The sequence below is a fragment of the Pteropus vampyrus genome, unplaced genomic scaffold (genome assembly GCF_000151845.1).
Source record: "Pteropus vampyrus isolate Shadow unplaced genomic scaffold, Pvam_2.0 Scaffold35, whole genome shotgun sequence".
Classification (NCBI taxonomy): Eukaryota; Metazoa; Chordata; class Mammalia; order Chiroptera; family Pteropodidae; genus Pteropus; species Pteropus vampyrus.
In genome coordinates this window covers 7,968,325-7,978,859 of record NW_011888816.1, presented here as the reverse complement: position 1 = coordinate 7,978,859, position 10,535 = coordinate 7,968,325, and the positions used below count along the sequence as shown (strand labels likewise).

The 10,535-nt window shown below is 44.5% G+C and overlaps 1 protein-coding gene across 6 annotated transcripts in view; it reads right to left on the bottom strand.

The window, feature by feature from the left end:
* Positions 1-10,175, bottom strand: part of NMNAT3 (nicotinamide nucleotide adenylyltransferase 3) — a 99,692-nt gene extending 89,517 nt beyond the window's left edge. For 5 of the 6 annotated variants that reach the window (XM_023529098.1, XM_023529102.1, XM_023529099.1 and 2 more), the window contains exon 1: positions 9,954-10,175. The gene's annotated coding sequence lies outside the window, so the exon portion shown is untranslated. The remainder of the gene's footprint in view (positions 1-9,953) is intronic. The other variant, XM_011357456.2, reaches the window with a different exon arrangement.
* Positions 10,176-10,535: the final 360 nt, after the last annotated feature.

The following is a 10,535-nucleotide window of genomic DNA, read 5'->3' as shown; positions in this document are numbered from 1 at the left end:
GGGGTGGGTTTTGAGAGGTGATGCAGTTTCTACCTGGTGCTTTTGAGATACCTGTTCTTAGAACTCAGCTGCCATGCTGTGAGGAACCCAGGCCACAGAACAAGGCATTCCAGACAATGGCTGGAGTGAGGAAGCCTCCGAGATGGTTCTGGCCCCAGCACCACCTGACTGCCACTGAATGAGAGACCCAGAGGGAGCCCTGCCTCAACGAGCCCAGTTATCTCCCAGAAATGTGAGAGAGAATACTTAAATGATTGTTTTCTTTTAAAGCCCTTAAGTTTTGAGGGGTAGTTCTTGGTTTGTGCCCTTGTCTTACACTTGATTTTCCAAGATGGAAGCTTTCTGACAAGCTTAGAATAGTTTACTTATGACTACAAGGAGGTAGGAGAAACAACCTAAGAGGGACAAGTATTTAGCTGACCGTGTGAGAAGAGGTATAGTCCAGAACAAGTGAAATATGCTGACTCTAGATGCCTACATGTGAATAACAAGAGGGACTATTCAGCAGGCTGCTATATACGAAGCTCTGGACTCCAGAGAGGGTGTGTGATGAAGATGAGGATGCAGGAGGTGTCTATATAAAGGTGATAGTTAAAAACCAGGGACGTGGATGAAGTCGTCCAGGTGGAGCGTACAAACAAGAGGAGGCCAAGGTTAGGACCCTGGGCATGCCCCACTGAAAATGCCAGCAGAGAAAAGGGCAGCAGGTGGAGAAACCAAAGAAACAATCAGTCGGGAAGAAGTAAAATCCAAGAACGATGGGTCGGCATGGCCAGAGGTATCACATGTTGCACAGAAAACATGGATGGAGAAAGCCCAGAAGATCTGGCAATGTAGAAGTCACTGGTGATCTACAGCAGAGTGGCAGGAGAGGCCGGAAAAAATTAAAATCTCAATGCATTCCCATTAATACAAATTGCTTCAACCAAAGTTTATGAGACCAAATAGCAAATAATTTTGGGCTCTCTGCTTCATATTCTAAGCAACATTAGAGGGAAAAAGGAAAAAAGGAAAAGATAAAATCACAACATAGAAGGAAAAAAAGAAGGGAGACAAACACCGACAAATTGAATACCATCTGCATGACGGAGAGGTGACTAAAAAGGCACAAGGTGGTCAAATCAACTACCTCCTGCATTCATCCTTTTTTTTTTTTTTTTGTAGAGAGACTAGGAAAGATTCTTTCTCAGATCATTCACAGCACTGACAAGGAGGGTAAGAAGGTGTGCAAGAGCACAGGGTGTTCACAGGCTTCATCCGGTGAGCCACTACTGATGAACAGCAGTGGCTGCAGGGAGCACTCTGTAGAGGAAGCAGGCTCGGAGTCGGTGAGTGACGTTTGCCATGCACACAGGACATGGAAACAGGGCCTGAATACCAGGTTTACGCTATCTTGTTCTTTATGGAATGGCTGCTGAATAATAGGTTAAAGGGAAATGGCCTCATTTCTCTAAAACATCAGGATCATGAATTTTTTCTATACACGTTCTAAAATGCACATGCGCTTTAGCCACTAAACCCTACTGAGATCGCTACATGAATAATTTTAAATCATTTCTTGGAGTAAGGCCTTCATTTGTAGTGACAAATACTATAATTGACGTAATAATAATAAACACATGGAGAATGTTTCTCTAGTCTACATTATGCCCCAAAACTTCTGCCATTATTCCTCTTCCGTGCATAGTAAAAAACAAGGATATAAAATGGTTTGGGAACCACAAAACTATAGAGTGAATTAAGTTGAAATGTCAGTACAACCATCTTGTACGCCTCAATTGTGAAAAGATATTTTGATGAAGAGCTTACTAAATCTTTAATTGGAGATGGAGTGTTTCTATATAAAGGCAAAGACTACAAAACATTTATCACAGTGCCTAAAGCCATAACTACAGAAATTCTCTCTCATCCTTTGGTATTAGTGTCAGTATGGTAAATCCAGCATCAATATTAAAACATGGCACTGGAGATATAATCATGGATTGATAGAAATGAGGTTAAATGTTTTCTTCCAATGAATTTTTCTTTTAAGATCATCTCAATGTACTTGAGAAATTAACAGAAAAAAATCAAGCTACAAGAAAGAGGAAAACATTGCCATGATAAAGATAAATCTTATTAAACACTCAGGCCCTCTTTAAAGTGTTGGGTCTCATGACACAGCTGCAGAACACAAGTATTCTGCCACTTGAATCAATTATTGGTCATCTATCCAAATTCACAGGCAAAATAATATGGTAATATTTTTTCTTATTTAAAGTTTCCTCCCACGATTTTTCATAACCTTTTGCAGTTGGTTACTACTTAATGCAGTCTTCAATTTAGTATAAGCAGATCTCTGATTCAGCACAGAATTATGGAACTGGTTATTTTCAGTTTAGTATACTGATAACGTTCATCACAGTGTTTAGGGAAAGAGTGTCCCAGTCGACGCTGTCAGTGCTATGCCCTGAGCTCTTGGACCTCACTATTTTAGAGAACCCAGCTTGACTTCCACATGCCAGCATCTGCATCTCTTTGCCCTAGTGCTTCACCTGGTGACTGAAAGTTGCTGGAAGTCTCGGAGAATTCACTCCTCCTAGGAGCAATGCTCAACCAATGAAAGACAGCAGTGGTATATACATACCCAGACCCACAAGAGGCTGACTCTGGGATGGGTGTTCTACACTGGCTGCTGGGAACTCCCAACAGGTTGAAACTCTAGTGGTCCACACTGGTGACCTGCCTGATGGTGTGTTCCTCTGGTTCATTTCCCCACTTACTAGTGCTTCTGGGATGTACTCCCAAATAAACTGTGCGGTACTCAAATCCTTGTTTCAAATGAAGACACATGTTATGATTTCTCAGTGTTTGGCCAAATGAGTGAATTTGAGAGCTGCTGTTTTAGGATGCCCTTTACTAAGCACTAGGCTGTTGCCAGCACTAGGCAGCAGGGGATACACAGATACAGGGCCAACACAGGGAGAATTGGCATTAAGAGGTACCATAGTACCTCAGGGCAGTGCAATCCTTGAGGTACCAGAGTACCAAGGCCTGAGCAGGCAAAGAAGCCAGAGTAACATGGGGCTGCCACAGGCAATTGCTCAATTGCTCACTTAGTGTGTGTGTGTGTGTGTGTGTGTGTGTGTGTGTGTGTGTGTTGGGGGGCAAAGGATGCTGAAATTTCACTAAAGAGGCTCCCAAAAGTTGCAAATACAACCCCCCCACCCCAACCTCACCCCTGGGGACCAGGTGGGGAACAAGGAGGAGAGAGGCTGGCAGAGGGACATGAAACGACAGGGCAGGAAGGGGCAGTTACCTTCTTTGCCTTAAAAACCTTGAGAATCTGAGTCTACAAGGCCAGAGTAAGCATAGCTGCAGGACATTCAGCCAGTGGCCCAGAAGATGTCTCTTCATCAGAGACATGGAGGCAGACAGCCAAGCTTTCAAAATTGCTGATTGAAAGATTTAATCAGGATAAGGCCACAAATGTCATGCCCTTAAAACTGCAAACAGCAAAAAGATCACAATTTAACTTGGCTCATCTGAGGATTTTTTTTAAAGTTACAGGAGTAACAAAACAATATAGAAAGTTTGAAATATGCAAAAATGTTATGCATAGTTCCACTGTTCATATGCAATTCTTGTCCCCTTTGAGGCTTCCCTCGAAGACTGCTTTCCTGCATACATCTTAATGTAATGGAACTCTGTTCATCGAGCATGTAACAGCTTCTCACATTGCTAATCTTCATAATTTTAAATACTGCATAATAATATTGCATCAACCTGGTGTTCCGTAATTTGACGATCTTCCTATACTGTATATTCAGGTCACTTCTAATTTTTCCCCAGTATAAATAACAATGCATCTTTATACAGTAGCTCTTTTCACTTTTCAAATTATTAGGACAGAATCCCTGAAGAAGCCAAAGGGTAGTGGCATTTCAGTGACACCTGAAACAGGCAGCTTTTTCCTTTATCACTTGCGGACCTTTAATTACTCACAAAATATAAAGTAGGTAATAGACACTGGCATCCTTTTCTCACAAAAACACATTAAGGCAAGAATGACCAAAAGCATCATTCAAGTTACATAAAAGAAGGCCAAATGGAAGAATTAAAAAGTAAAGCAGTCTTTCATACGAAGTATAGGTTCGTGCCATAAACATCAATTCTGATCTTTAAACTGAACATTGAAAAGTCAATAACAAGTTCAGTTTAGACTCATACACACTAATTCATGTAACAGGCATTCTGTCCTAAAGATCACCTGCTCACAGAAAACATCTAGCCTTTTAAAGCCTGCTCTTGACCTGGCCTGGTGTGATTCCCTTGCTGACACTGACATACATTCTTTCCAATATGCAACTTATTAGGCCCAAATTTGGGTTTGTTTCTATCACTTGTTTCCATCATTCTTTCACCCCCTACTGCAAACCCTTTTCATTGAGCAGACTGGCTGACAGCAGAGCTGCTGATGTCTGTGGTTAGTATGGGATTAGGCTGAACGCCGATCAGCTTTGCCCCACGTTCTCCTGTGTTCTGAACACTGTGACTAGGTGGGAAGGACTGGAATCAAGGTACTAAACCCCACGTGTGTGCCTTTAATACGTTAACTCCACTTCTGCAAGTCAGTTCCAACACTCCTATCTTGGTTGTGTCCTGCCTTGACAGTTCATTTTATAAGAGGAAGCAAGGATAGGGGTTGCTATTGGAAGGGGGAACGAAGGAAGGGAGATTGGCTCTAATTTAAAACCATCTTAGGAGCTCTACAATGTTCTAGGTTGAGTGATGGACATATTTACTCCTCAGAACCCTTTTTATAAATACCCACCACTTAACATGCACTTTTAAGAAGCATAAATACCGTCACTATGTGTCAGCCTGATGGAAGGGTGATTTCTACAGCCACTTCTTTTCCCCATGGCTCAGACCGCACAATTACAATCTTATTACAGTTGTACCCTGAGAATGCAGCAGTCAAATCCAGCCCACCAAGAGTGGCATAAGGCCTTGTTAATTTCTGCACAGCGATGCCAGTCCTCTTCCTTTGCTTTGGGGAAAGTGGCAACTGATCTCTGGTAAAAAGGTCTACATCTGAGACTGGTGGGGTTCAAAGATGTATTTTGTCAATAGCACTGGCCAAACAAAATAACTATCTAATAATATTCAGTCATGGAAAAAGAATGTTTCCTGGGGCTATTTGGAGCATATCTTATTAAAACTGGCCTTTTAGTGTTTTCTCCTTGTTCTCAGTGGAACTGAACGGGCTTAAAGGCAGGTGTGGTGTCCCTCTCGAAGGCCACTGGTTCCTCATGAGGTACTATGCTGAGATGGTAAGGGTCTGCATGCAGACAGGTAGACCTGCCCTCAGGACAATAGCAGTCAGCTTTGTCCTTTTTCTTCTCAGATGGCAGGACACAAACTACAACGTGATAAAATCTACACTGGAACCTCAGCCTGGTGTGCCCAGGGTTACTGAAGGAGAAAACAAGCTCTCAGGTGGACCCTGTCCCTTAGATGGGAGAGGGCTCCAGTGCCCACTGCACCAGATCTACCCTGAGCTGCATACTGCTGAGAACTGGAGCACAAGACAACATCCAAGGAGAGACTTTGTAAACTCTAAAGGGGTAAGTAAATTGGAGCATCAGCATTATTCTCCTATTTCGAAGGCAAGGCACAATTACTTTTGGAAATATATAGACATCCTCATAAAACAACTTAGTAGCTTAAAACATTGTTTAACAGAATTTATAGAAAAATACCATCCAACAGTCTTCAAAGGTATATAAATATATGAGTAAAAGTCTCCAATCAGTATTTATGTTGGTGGTCAGCACACTATAGTATACACAAACATGGAATTATAATGTATAGCTGAAATTTATATGTTATTAACCAATGTTACCTCAATAAAAACAAACAAACAAAAACATTTATGGATACACTCTATATTAAACTGACTATATTTCTATATCTGTCCCACCTTTACACATTCTCTTGGCACACCAGGCTTATGTCTCATGGCAGTTAATCTGGTTTTATAATTTGACATTGATATAATTTGACATATGTATATATATGGTTAATTCTATCTTTGTTAATAATCTGTCTCACACGTCTGTGCGCCACAGGAGGGTTAAAATTGTTTTGGCTCAGCATTCTAATCCCCAGGACACTGTCTGAACGATTTATAGAAGGAAGAAAGGAGGTAGGGAGGAAGGACAACAAGCCAGGCATGGTGCTGGGTGCCAGGAACACGTGATCCAATAGCTGCAGAAGTGCTCACAGCCCAGCAGAGGATGTAATTCCAGGGAAGCTGGAGAAGGGCATGCCTGCCTGGCGAGGTGGCCACTGGGACTATGCAAAGGCAGATGCTCCAGGGATTCAGGCTCTGGGTCCAGAGGCAGGGACAGCAGGGAGGCAGATCAGATTATTACTGGGCAGGAGGCCTGGCCCAGAGATGGTACTACTGGGTGGAAAGAGCAGACAGTTCTCATTTCCAGAAGACACTGCCAACCTCATCCAAGGCCTTTCACCCAATAACCCATCTCTGAGAACCTTAGACTTTCCTGGAGCTGATTTCCCCAGATTCACACTAACGACAGAATGCCTTTCTGTTCCTAGTTCCTAGATCGGTGCTGTGGGTCTATGTGCAGTGAGAGACAATGATGAGGGAATCATGAGTCCGCTGTGGTTTGTTAAACACCACCATGCAGAACTGCATGGTTAAAACAGGGGGGCAGGGACTGCCATCCTGAGAGCTGCCCTGCAAAATGGGATCTGTCTGTCTTTACTAGGGAACTATGATAAACGAGCAAAGACAGACACTGGTCAGGACAAGCCACTTTATTTAAGAGCTTCGACAGCCTAAAGTGGTTTAACACAGATGCATGGAAGATTTATCTAGATGATAAAATACCTGAACTTATGTGAAAGGCACATAAATTATAATTTTGCAGTTTTTTTCCTTTCATGATTTCACATACTCGAGTACGTTAAGTAATGAATGAAATGCACATAAAGTTGACTTCATTTCATACAAGCTGTCTGTTTAGTGTCTGCAGACAGTCTTTGCTTCCAGATGGGAGAGAGTTCAGAAACAACATCACCTATCTGTGTCTGTGGCCTTCCGTTCCTCACCACAGTAGAGATCATTGGGAAGATTAAGAAATATAACAACAGCAGCTATTATTGACTGAGCACTTATACTATGTGCTGTACACTAGGGATAGCAATTCATATATATGAGCATTACTGAATACTCATAACAGCCCTATCAGTTAGGAGCAATGATCTCCATTCTACAGATGCAAAAACTGAGCTTTAGAGAGAGCTCCGTGACACATGCGAGGTCACGTAGGTAATTTTATCTGTTCCCCATGAAGCTGCAACATAAAAATGCTTGGTCCTTAGCAAGTGCTCAGAAACACTACTTATCTTTCCCTATTTTCATACTCCTTTCTTTTGACATCACACTTCAACACAGGGATGTTTGCCTTGTAGGTTTATGTTCGTTCGTTCGTTCGTTCATTCGTTCGTTCGTTTGTTCGTTCGTTCGTTCGTTCATTCATTCATTCATTATGGGCTCAGTACTCTGCTGGATACAGGACTTAAGAATTGGATTTCACAGGTCCTAGACAAGTCTCAGGCAATTACCATATGAGGGCAGGGTCAGCATGGGGTGGGCAAGAGCAGCCCCTCACAGGACAACCACACACAGCTGTGGGTTGGAGACTAATAAAAACAGGACATTTTAAAATCTTTTCAACCTTAGTTTTCCCCCATGACTTTTGCTGTATTTTCTTTGGCCTGAGTCTTTGGGCTTTCAGACAGTAAGTGTGGCTGTCCAGGAGGCCCTTTATCATGCAGAACACTCCTTTTCTCCTGCCAGGGTTGATGTTTTCTGGTAAAACCCTGGCAACAGATAACCCAACTCCCCTGCTAATCGCCCAGTACAGTCTCTCAGAGCCATCCCCTTGCCTCACCTCTGGCCTTCCACCTACCTTAGTTCACCAGTTTTTGCCCAGAAAATGGAATAATAATAGCGGCAGCGGTAGTAGTAACTTACATGAGGCTCTGCTCTTTGTATTTGAGGTACATTAACTTATTAAATCCTCATAATAACCTTCTGAGGTAGGCACTATTATTATTCGTATTTTAGTTCATTTAGGGGAAGAGGAAGTTAATATTTCTTCAGGGCGAACTATAAGCCAAGCACTGTGGTCGCCTTACACAAACAGACCACAAGTGACCTATTCAGGGTCAGTCACAGCTGGGAAGTAATGAATAAGAATCTGTAAATGCCTAGCCTAGTGCTCTCCTTCTCTCCAAGTCTGGGACTGCCCTGGTGGTCTGTGAGTGAGCAGAAAGACTGCCCTCTCTCTCCCACCCTCGAGCACCCTTCTGTTAACATCTGTCCTCTGTGTCTTTTTTTTTTTTTTCTTTACCGCCACTCACAAACGGTGCCCAACTTCTCTCAACTGTGCTCCCCCACTCTCAGGGCCTCGCAGCCACTTTTCATGGAGCAAATCTGTTTACACCAACCATGTAAACAGAGCCAAAGAAGGAACTGGGTTCATTTGAGACAATAAAATACACTAAGCAGTTGACAGGTATTTCCTGAAGTCCATGACCCTCTCCTAAATCCCTGGAATTTTGAGATCTGAAGAGTCCTCAGAGAGGGACCATCAGGGCTGCTGCCTCTGGGGAGATTTCTGGTAATTTTAGGGGGTAATGCCACCAATGAAAGGAAGTAACTGATGCTCAGAGGAAGAATGTGAGCTTTATGTTCTGGGGGTCTCATAGAGCTGTCAGTAACAAGTGAGGCTTTCTGGGAAATGACTACCTAGCCAGAAGCAGAGGGGCTTTCTAGGGCAAGGCCAGAGGATAAAGACTCCCTCCTCTGGGCTTCCACAGCACCAAGCCCAGCAGGCTGGAACTCAGTATACTTCACCCAGCCTGCTCTAGAGAAGCTCCAGAAGGGCAGGGCCTGTGTCTGATATCTCTTTGAATCCTCAGAGCCCATGTAAGGTGGGAGGCAGTTACATGTTTCCAGAATGAATGACCAAACCAGTCATCATTTCAGAGACCAGGTTGTTTGACACTCTATTCAGATAAGGAAACAGGACTCAAGGAGAGGGGAAGTAAGTTTGCCCAGAGGCAGGACATTGTTTAGTCCAGGTCAACATCCGGCTCCATCCAGAACGGCCTTTACCTTTACTTCACTTACTACACATCTGAACACCATGAAGTCATTTACATTCAAAGTCTCAATGGTCAGTGAGTAGGAATGGTCCCATTTTACAGAGTAGGAAGTTAAGGAACTTGCTGCCCCCAGCTCTCCGCAGGCCAGCCCCACTGACCTTCCTTTACTCAAACAAGCCACATTCCCTCCCAACAAAATGTGTCTGCTCGGTTTTCTCCACCCTGAAATTCTTCAACTCACATTCAAGTTCAAGTTCCAGCATTCTTTACAGATGGGGACCAAGGTTAAATGCTCTCCTAGAAGCTTGCACTTTCTATCTTTACAGCTCTAATAGTTTTAACGTTTACATTTCAGCGTGGGTCTTTCCCACTAGACTGTGTGCTCCACGGGGACGCGCGCAACGTTCGTTTAACCACCACTGTACGCCCGGCACTTAGGTCAGTGGCGGGTACTCCGTGGCACGCGATAAAAATGTGTAGGATACTTATTCATATCTGTGAAGTGCACAAGTGCTGAAGGTGGCATCCGAACTCATATCCGCTGCGCTCGGGTCAGAGCCACAGCAGTAATGGGGTTAGGTTGATAACGCTGAAGGGAGAATGGGCGGCGCGTTGCGGTAAAGGGACGGCGTTCTGGGTCCATCTGACCTGGGACCCAAAGCCGGGCTCCGCACCCCGCCGCCACCTGTCGCCCCGGCGCCTAGGTTTCAGCGAGCGCCCGCGGGGGCAAAGGCGGGCTGATCTGGGCCTGCCCCGGCTGCGCTTACCTGCGCGACGCCGGGCTCCTCAGAGGCGCTCGGCGAGCCTCGGGCAACTTCCGGCGGCTCGGACATCGGCCGCGCGGAACCGGGGCTCTGGGCCCGAGCGCAGTCCTGCACACGAGGGCCGGGCGGGGTCAGCGCCTGGTCTGGGGTCACAGGGACCTCTGCGGCGGGGCAGCCCCGGGACAAGCCCTCTCCAACCACGCGCTGGGGGGCGGGTCTAAAGTGAATTTGACCCCGTGCTCCCCTGGCTCCCCGCTGTGGGCGGAGTCCAAGGGAAACTTAGCTCGGTGCCCCGCCCCTTCGCCCCACCCCCATGCCTGCTACTACCCGCTGGCCCTTTTGTGTAGCATGCATGTTTGCTTTTTATTTTCCTGTGTTTTGTATTCCGTTTTATTTATCTTTCTTTAATTTCTTTTTTTAATGATCAAACTAAAAATATAGCACATGAATGCTTTTTACGAAATACAATTTTCTAGGTGTTCCTATAAAGAAGGCAACAGGACTCTCTTGCTCTCCACACACAGCCCTTTTATCAGTTCCTCCATTTAGGTCTTCTGGTGGTCACCCTTGTCGCTAAAAAAAAAT